General features: G+C 38.1%; 1 long non-coding RNA gene across 1 annotated transcript; it reads right to left on the bottom strand.

Annotated features, from left to right (window-relative positions):
- Positions 1-506: 506 nt before the first annotated feature.
- Positions 507-7,209, bottom strand: LOC114694762. Its single transcript, XR_003734753.2, has 3 exons — positions 7,144-7,209; positions 4,535-4,587; positions 507-601 (listed from the first exon to the last, which is right to left on the bottom strand). It is a non-coding gene; the product is annotated as an uncharacterized LOC114694762 (long non-coding RNA).
- Between the last annotated feature and the right edge of the window lie 1,691 nt (positions 7,210-8,900).

Raw genomic sequence — 8,900 nt, forward strand, 5'->3', positions numbered from 1 at the left:
CATATCTTCCAACATTTATGCTTTACTTATCCCAGGCCCTTTTCCCTTATATCCTTGATCATTACTTCTGGATCATAAAACCCAACCTTGGGAGATGTCATTTGTATTTTCCAGCAGCCTCAGTGTCTTCTGTGTTATCTTTGGACCAGGCCAATCATGACACCCACAGGCATTATGTTTACTTCAGTCAATCTTCCTATACCCTAATCTTGGAAACTATCTCTGAGTCAACAGGATCCATTCTTGTGAAAGATGCCAGATGTACTTTGTAAAGAATTTCAATGCAAACGTGTCTGTAAAGTGTTGTGTACTTGGGACTGAGTTAATTGTTATCAGGAAAAGGTTTTTTATGTGTTTTTTTTTTATTTTTTGTTTTTTGTTTTTCCAGAACTTGTACTGTGCTGAAATATGGCTAAAGCACAATGATCTAGGTCATAATCCATAAAGCCTCAGCCCAGCACTGGTTATGAAAATCAGGATGATCTGAGTTTCATTCTTACCTCACATTGATCTTTTTTCTGCCAGTTGTAAATCCTGCATGGACCTTCCCACATACTGGTAGATAAGTGCCTTGCTTAACCATCGTTGGAGAAGCTTCCTCCTGCAGCAGATGGGAAGAAATATAGAGATGTACAGACAGACAATATGCAGAGAGTCAAAGACCTCACAACACTCACCTCTAAACCCTACAGGAGATGGGACAGAAAGAGTAGACACCAAGGAAACAAGGCCTTCTAGACACAACAGGACAGAATTACATAACAACTCACAGAGACTGAGGCAGCATGCATGGGGCCTACGGAAGTCTGTACCACATGGGTTCCTAGGGCTGAAAGGAGAACTGGACCCATGGTTCCCCATAACAACAAGTTATTTCCAATTGATAACCATTTGCAAATGAAAAACTGGTTTTCCCCAAGTGAGTCTCACTGAGAAAACAAACTACTTTTAAGGGTAGGCTACATGCCCAGGAGTAGAAGGACAACAGAAAATGAACTCAAAGGCATCTTTGGGTTTCTTGTCTCATAATGTTGTGTCTGGGCTTTTAAAAAATTCCTTTTACTTTTTTTTTTTAATTCAGTTTTCCTTTTTTTCCCCTACAGGTTTTGTGTATATAATAGGGCTTCATCTTTGTGATTTTATGTGATCTCTGGATGTGAGACAGTGGGTCTCTGCACCTCTATCTGTTTCTTGTGCGCTTTCGTTGACCCTTTTCCTTCTGTTTGTTTGTTCTATTCCAGTTTGCTTTTGTTTATCTTATTTTATTAGTATCCCTTGCAAGCCTACTTCTTTTCTAACGAGAGACAGAAAGAGGGTAGATGCAGATGTGGGGAGGTGGGGAATTGGGAGGAATAGAGGAAGGGGAAACTGTAATTGCAATACATTGTATTTTTTTTTTAAAAAAAAATATATTTCCAGGAGCAGAAAAAAAATGTTGAGAGAGTAACAGATCCCTCCTCATTGTTTTCCCATCTTCTGTTTATGCTTGTTTTTTATGTTCTTCTCTGCTGGAGCTCTGTTTGTGCTTTTCTCTGAAATATTAAAGGTTAAAAAAGTCATTACTGTAAAAAAGTTTCTATATATAAATGTGCCTAGATCACCTCTCAAGATCCTACAGCCTAACATTAAATTTGCCTATAGCTGAAGGAATGTTTAATATTTAATATTTATAGCTAAATTTATTTGAGACTGGAGGTGGAAGAGGCTTTTACACAGAAAGAGCTGTTCATGAACTCGGCACCAAATCTTGCAGTTCTATTACAGTGGCCAGGCCTCTGGGTCACTTTTATAAATCTGATAACTGTAAATTCAGAGATAAAGGGAATGGTTTGATAACAGAATAACATGGACCCGAGATTAAAATGATGACCGAAGAGGGCAGTGAAATGAGATGAGTTCCTTCCCACGGCTACTGATGGCACTTGGAAGAACAACTCGGCCAATATGGGGCAGCATGAGCCAGACTGCACTGGCTGAGAGAGGTGGTGTTGAGGGCAGGGTTTATTACAGCTTTGTTCTCTCGCTGCTCACACCCCCGTGTGCCATAACTGACTGAAACGATAAACCGACTTCCATGGAAGTTGACTTCGGTTTCTTTGTCCATTTGTAGAGGAGTAACATGAAAAGAAGGCTCCCCTGTACCGTGAATCTAAAGGGGCTTAGCTTCCAGTGTCCTCAGCAGAAGTGAAACACTAAAAACTAAAACTAGTAGCAAGAGGAAATTAAATGTAAGGAATTCAAACACAGAAAACGTTAGCTTCATCAGTGGGTCACTCGGAATTTGATTTAAAAATTTAACACTCTCACTTCTAGAGTGCTCTTTTTCTTATGCTTAAGGGATAAAAATATGCCTCTTCTTCTTACATTGGGGTAGGAACATGGAACCAAAGGGACTGAGACAGAATAACTATTAGTTATATACGCAGAATTGCGTAAGTTGACGTGCGAAAACTCCATTCACACCAGAAACTATGTGCCAAGGCATTCTCTTCAGACCTTGTCTGTGATATGTCCCCTGGGTAAATCACTCATTCAGCTGGAACCCAGAAGTGAGAGCATGCAAGCTATCCAATTCCTATTTAATTCTTTCTGCAATATAACAAGTCTTGTTTTTTAAATGCTGGATGGAGCTGGAGAGATGGCTCAGCCATTAAGAGCCACTTACTTCTCTTGGAGAGAACCTATGTTTGGTTCTAAGTACCCACATGTCAGCTTACAAACACCTAAAACTCTGTTTCCAGGGGATCTGACACCTTCTGCTGGCTCATTCATGCATGTAATACACTTACAAACACTCAGAAACATATACATACACATAAAATAAAGTAATTGTAAAAATAACATCCTGGATGAGGCTAGAGACACATCTCAGTGGATAAGAGCACTTGCTACTCTTATAGAGGACCAGGTTTGAGTCTCAGTACCCACATGGCACCTAACAACCATCTGTAACTCTAGCTCCAAAGGATCTGCCACCCACTTCTGGCCTCTTTAGGCAATGTATGCTAATGGTACACATACATGCATGCTGGAAAAGCACCCATACACATAAAATAAATAAATCTTTAAATAAAAACACATAGACTAGGGTCCTGGGAAATGGTGAAGAATTTGTTGTACAAGCACAAGGATCTACATTCAAATCTTAAGAACCAATATAAAAAGCCAGGTGCAGCAGATGATTCTTTTACCCCAGTGGTAGGTGATGGTAAACAGTACGATCCCCAGGCCTGCTGGCCATGCAGTTTAACAAAATCACTGAGCTTCAGGTTTAGTGAGAAACTTTGCCACAACTAAGATGGACAGCGAGTGAGAAATATACCAAGTGTGAACGAACCCCCTACAGCAGACACACAGAAGGAAAGAGAACAGGATGTTGGGAAGAGTCATTCAAATATAATCTGAAGTTATCTAGTCATCAGCAATAGTGCAGAGATGGGCATTGTAAGGTCCAAGTATCGTCGTAAAATTTGTCATTAACAATTCTCTTATTACAGAAATTCTGATTTCAAATGCATGCATCACTGATGGAAAAACTCTCACCCTACACCATGTAAGTGGGAAGATGCTGGTAAGACAAAAAAAATCTTCAAAAACAATACATAAAAACAACACACAATCTTGGTCCATAATGCAAGCACAAATAACCACAGAGAGTATGTAGCACCTTAATAGATAATATAGGTGAATAAACAAAATGTTATTTTTGTCACAAAATAACACAGCAAGAGCCACTAGGCCAGTATTGCTGTAGTAAAAACAGAAACTGGGCTCAGCTGACCCTAGTCCAACTGCTTCTTGGCTCTATCAGAGAGAAGCCTAAGAGGAAACAGAAAATGCCTTAAATTAAATACATAGTAACTGTTCATCTCTGTATGTTATAGTCAAATTCCATAAACTGAGAACTTACAGATTTATTTCACAACTTTTTAAAGTTTGGAGGTTCAAGTTTACTATTTATACTATGTTCCCACATAGAAAAGTCAATAGAGTCGTCTGTAACTTCTCTTATAATGGGCTCTATTTTTATGGCCAAATAACCTCAAAGGCCCTATACCATCTCATCATGTTGGTGATTGATTTGAGAAAGCAATTGAGACTAGATGAATTTTGAAGAGATACATATGTTCAGAAAAGAATAATAACTTGTCCCAAATCCATCAAATCCATCACGGCAAAAGAAAATACATTTGTTCTTGCCAAGTTCATCCTTTGCTTTAGTTTTTTGTTCAAATTTTAGACACTAGATTCTAAGGGATTTCCAATGACTCCATCTTCTGTTAACCATGAAAGTAGGAAAACAATCATCACAAAACCTCTGGATTTTGAAAGAGCTGATGGGGAAATTTAATTCCAACAGACCCCAAGGCACTCAAGTTTCCCTTCCCATAATATCTAACTCTCCTTTGTCTTGAAGCCTTCCCTTTCCAGATGATACACATTTCAGTCCACTTCTCCCACCCATTATTTACTTAATAAACACCCCCCTGGTTAAAAGTCTCCATTTATAAACTTAGAAATATGTAAGGCTTACCCAAATCAACACCCAGGGTCTACAGGTAGACATAAACATGGCCTCCTATTTATCTATGGTGTGACAAAAGTAACCATTACACTCATCCAGGAAAAGACATATCATATCTATGTTTTATTTCCAAGTTATTTGCTAACATCTAATCCACTAAATCTTTCAGTGTGCTTAACACTTCAGTATCACTTTTAAGGCAATGGTGAGAAGCAATGGTCATAGGCAATCAGAATAAATATGAATAAAATTTACATTCTAAAAATACTTTTATCAGTATTAATTATACTAAAAGATAAGACTCAGCAAAATTAGAAATTTGTACAACTTCAGCAAAAATGCTGGTGTAATTTCATTTCTGAAAACCTACAACTCAAAATGAAATCATGGAAATTGCATACCTTAAGAATCGCTCACATAAGAATCTATCATCTTTCAACAGATGCCACATAACTTTTAACTGTGAAATAAACTATTGAAACCTCAGTAGCATATTTTAAGACAACTTAGAGTCATATATAAAGAATCACTGGTTTGTAACAATAACCAATGACAAGTATATTTTACCTGAAATTCAAATCTGGAAAGTACATTCTAAAGACTTACTGTGACTCCAAACTCCAAAATTATATTTGGAAAAAAATTAGGGTTAGTAGGCATTTACTAACTTGGAGTTCCAGAAGTAGACAGTCATTTTTCATTTTTTTCAACTCAGTGCCTATGTATAAATCACATAAACATTATTTACCATTTCATCCCTGACATGATGCCATTAGTATTTGTAAGAATGAGGTGATGGTTATATTCATTATTAGTATTGTTGTTACAAATTCTTAGACTAACAAATGGCCAAGTCAACAAAGAACTCTGAAGGTTCAAAACAGGATTTTTATTGTGTCCTTATCCAAGCCTCCATTATACAGAACTAACCCCTGGCTTCTCAGCTACTTGGCTGGCAAAAAAGAAGTTCCTCAAAGATCTCAGCTAGCATCTCTACTTCATGGTATTTTAGACTAATCATTTTCCAGTACATCCCAAAAGGTATCAGTCCTTCTCTTTATGGCTGCTTCCCAGGCTACCATTAAGGCCAGGTTTTTGCCCTGACAGGAGATGGAGCTATGTATGTGGCAAAATTCCCACAAACATAGTGAATGAGATGAAAATTAGAGGCTGGTAGAGACTTTAAAGCAGTGGTTCTCAACCTTCTTAATGTTGTGACTCTTTAATACAGTTCTTCACGTGTGGTGACCCCCCCAACTATAGAATTATTTTCATTGCTACTTCATAACTATAATTTTTTATACTGCTTTACATCACAATGTAAATATTTTTGGAGGTAGAGGTTTGCCAAGGGGGTCACCACCCACAGGTTGCAAAACACTTATTTAAAGCCTTATTTATACAGCCAGCATTCTGTAGATAAATATGGCACTTTCATCCATGGTAATTTATTGTACTTTGAGAATGTGGGCTGCTTGGCAGAATGGTTACAGGATTATCAAGCCCACATTTGCCTTTTTTTAGTTCTACTGATGGGAAGGGTGGTTCACCAATCACCTCCTTTGGGACACAACTAAATGGGATATACTAACTAGAGAAAATAACCTTCCTCTTGCTGTTATTATTTCATAAAACTGGAATATCATGCTGAATGATTTTTTTCTCTAGCCAAAGCTCCTTGTATTATCCCATCCTGATGCTGGTCATGACTCCAAGCATGGAGTGAAAAACTTACTTAATCTATGAGGGAAAGAGTAAATAGAAAATGTCTGCTTCCTTAAAGGAGTATGGCAGCATTTGTGGAATCCATCCACCACATCATGCAGGGCATTTTGGGAGGAACAACATAAAGATCTGGTGTGGTCACAAGGTTTCTCTGTCCCACCTAACCAACCATGGTCCCACAGCCTGCTTATAAAATAACCACTTAGAAGCTTTTATTAATTATAACTGCTTGGCCATTAGCTCAGGCTTATTATTGACTAGTTCTTACACTTTAATTAACCCACAATTCTTATTTATGTTTAGCCACACTACTTGGTACCATTTCTCAGTTCTGCCTTGTCATCTTGCCTCCTCTGAGTCTGGCTGGCAACTCTTGACTCTGCTCTTCCTCTTCCCAGCATTCTTCATGTCTCCTCGCCCTGCCTATACTTCCTGTCTGGCTACTGGCCAATCAGCATTTTATTAAACAGTATACAAGAGCATTATCCCACAGCAGGCTGGTAGTCTAGTCCCTGCCAAGGTATTCTCTAGTCAAGTGGTGACAGGAGGACCTCTGTAAATAAGTTGCCTTTGTTGATCAGTGAGAGTGATGAGAAGCACGTCCACCAGGTGCCTTTGTTGTCTTCAAAGGGAGAATGATATCTAACTTGGCTCACAAGTTAAGCTTCTTGAGATCTTCAGAAATTTATACCCTTGCCTCTCACCCTTCCTCTCTAGTGCATTTCACAGGCGGCTTTGCTAGCCAACTGGACTGGCATAAATAGACTGTCACCTTAGAAATAGGACTGTCCTTTATGGGCATATTGATGGACTAGGTGTCAAGGTTTTTAGAGCAGTAGCATGACTGGGGCAAACACTGTAACCCCTAGACCTGATATTGACAAATGTCCTACCTTGCCCAAATGCTCCTATTTGTCACATTGTCTTTGCTAAGCCATACCTGAAAAGAGAAGAACATAAGAGTTTATTGGCAAGGTTTCAGAAATAAAGTGTTTGGAGTAAAATGTCCATCAATAGTTAAATATTTAAAACATTAAAAGAACAATATGTCTTAATTTTGTATTTCAGCATCCTCAAATTTGGCTATAATTCTTGAATGTCTAATTAGCAAAGGTGATCCAGGCTTTACAGATTTTGATTAAGACATTTCATTTGTGTTTCTTTTTTTGCCTTTGGAAAGTCATTAGGGATTTAAGATAAACTGTAATAAAGAATAAATTCTATAGCATGTAACATAAATTAGATCTTTGCAGAGTTTACATTTAAGTATAGTTAATATAAGTATTTAAGAAAATAACATACATGTCATGGTATAAATGCTTTGGAGATCACTAATAAAATTGGTGTGTTGTCATCTATCTAAACAGGCATCAAAATCAAGGAATATCCAACCACCAGTCTCATTCATATCACTAATTTCAATATTGACTTGAGAATGTCCATTGTCTTTCTGTGTATATTGGTTCCTTATAATTTATCATGTTGACCTTGTTAGCTAGGGATTTTCACTAATACAAAATACCATCCATAGTAACGTCCATTGTTATTTTATATACCATCAAGAAACAAAAAAAAAAATGTACTGTCAGTTATAATCACAAGAAACACTCTGACTTCAGTGACATTACAATATTCAAATATAGGCAGCTTAGAGGCTGTGAAAATAGCTCTGACTGTTCACAGGAAATTGTTATTTGAAGAAAAGAGGTGAAAGGAGAGGAAGGTGTTCTGCTGCCGGCTCTCATGGCTCTCTCATTTCAAAGTGCATTCCTATTTTGGAGTTCAGGAAGAGAAGCCTATTCGACTTCTACTTTTCATAAAGAACCAGTAATGTAAGGCAAGCCTACCAATCCTACTTACACTGTGCTGGGATTTTGTTAAATGTTTAGAGAAGAAATTCAGTTGAAGGGAAAAAAAACTGGACAGGCACAATCAAACAAACTACACATTGGGACAGAACACAAAGGATCGTCAAATTATTGATACCAGAAACACACAGACAATCCCAGGTTAGAACTGTGCATTTCAAATACGTTAGGCTTGAACTGTCTTTGAGAACAATACTTTTGCATGAGCAACTGCCATCCATGAGGAATCTGCACTCACCTTATACCCTTTCTGTCCTCGTGGGCATGCTACATTGAATTTGAAAGCAACACTCGCCCTGAACTTCCGCAGAAGTGCACAGACAGATGCCAAGTGCAACAAAACCCCAGATCCTGAGATTTCAGGTCAGCAAGAAAAATGCCAAACAACAGACCCATTTATGCTCACACTGGCAAGGACACTATATCAAAAAAATCTAAGCTTTTTTTCCTTCTGCAATAAAAAAAAATTAAAGAAAAGAACAGAAAGTCCTTGCACAGGCCTCTATCAAAACACACCCAAATTTTGGTTCAAGACTTACTTATGGAAACAGAGATGCTTTCCCCAAAGCCCTTGTATGGCAAAGCATTCTGCCCAATCTCCAATAAGGACCAAGCATCATAAATCCATCTTCTACCCAGGATGGCCCCTTGACTGCTGAGGAATCATCACACTCTTCACACAGCCAAGCTGCTTTGACATGAACTGCTTCCTCAGCCTTCCCTTGTGTTCACTGTCATGAGTAACACTATGAAGTTCTTAGTTGATGTTCCAGTACAAATCT

The sequence above is a fragment of the Peromyscus leucopus genome, chromosome 19, assembly GCF_004664715.2.
Source record: "Peromyscus leucopus breed LL Stock chromosome 19, UCI_PerLeu_2.1, whole genome shotgun sequence".
Taxonomy (NCBI): domain Eukaryota; kingdom Metazoa; phylum Chordata; class Mammalia; order Rodentia; family Cricetidae; genus Peromyscus; species Peromyscus leucopus.